The sequence below is a fragment of the Echinops telfairi genome, unplaced genomic scaffold (assembly GCF_000313985.2).
Source record: "Echinops telfairi isolate 266 unplaced genomic scaffold, ASM31398v2 ScPeMD7_3533;HRSCAF=4204_0, whole genome shotgun sequence".
NCBI lineage: Eukaryota > Metazoa > Chordata > Mammalia > Afrosoricida > Tenrecidae > Echinops > Echinops telfairi.
The window spans coordinates 62,432,239-62,433,032 of NW_022107431.1; the positions used below are offsets into that span (position 1 = coordinate 62,432,239).

General features: G+C 43.2%; 1 non-coding gene across 1 annotated transcript; it reads right to left on the reverse strand.

Annotated features, from left to right (window-relative positions):
• Positions 1 to 330: 330 nt before the first annotated feature.
• LOC115871133 lies at positions 331 to 473 on the reverse strand. Its single transcript, XR_004047113.1, has one exon. It is a non-coding gene; the product is annotated as a small nucleolar RNA SNORA48 (small nucleolar RNA).
• Positions 474 to 794: the final 321 nt, after the last annotated feature.

Genomic DNA, 794 nt, shown 5'->3' on the forward strand with positions numbered 1-794 from the left:
TGTGAGGTGGGACCTTCAGTAAACCTATCTTATTTTTCATCCTCATAAAGCCAACGTTCTCATCCATGGCAGCATAAAATCAAGCTAGAAATCTACTTTGATGCTAACATGTTTCTAATAATAATAGTAAGCTCTACCTTGAATACTCTCTTCCTTTCTCGTCGATATTTGGAAACTGTATCCAAGAAATCTTGAGATATTGTTTTTAATTCTTTTGAGTGAGTCACAACAGACAACATGAGACGTAAGAGAGAAACGTGACAGGTTTAAGGAGTCAACGTCCGAGTGACAAGGGCCTTTCACCTGGCCACAGCTGGTCTTGTCTTCTCTTTATGTGCCCAGGCGTGAAACTGCTCTGGCCACGATCTAGGCATCCAGCTCGGATAAACAAAGGGCTGCCAGTCTGCTCTGCCCCTGACTGACATAAGAACACCACCACCAGCCAGGTGTCTCTTTGCCCACAGCCAGGGGTTGAGCTAGTCTTTTCCAGGGACTGTTACATGATGCTTTCTGATCACCCCCAGTCTGAAGGGAACACTGGGACAATTCAGGAACTATATGTAAGCTAATATGGCCTATAGGCCAACTAATCTGGACCACAGATAGCACCCGGACTCAGAAAAATTAACTTCCTAGAATGTACCACGTATAATAGCTGATTGTTGTTACATGGTACAACACCTTATAGCTTTCTTGTCTGGGAGAATCAATTTCTAACCAGCCCAGAAAATGCCCTCTCCCTCCTATTAGCTTGAGTTGATATTAAAAAATCACTACCAGTATCAAAAAACCAC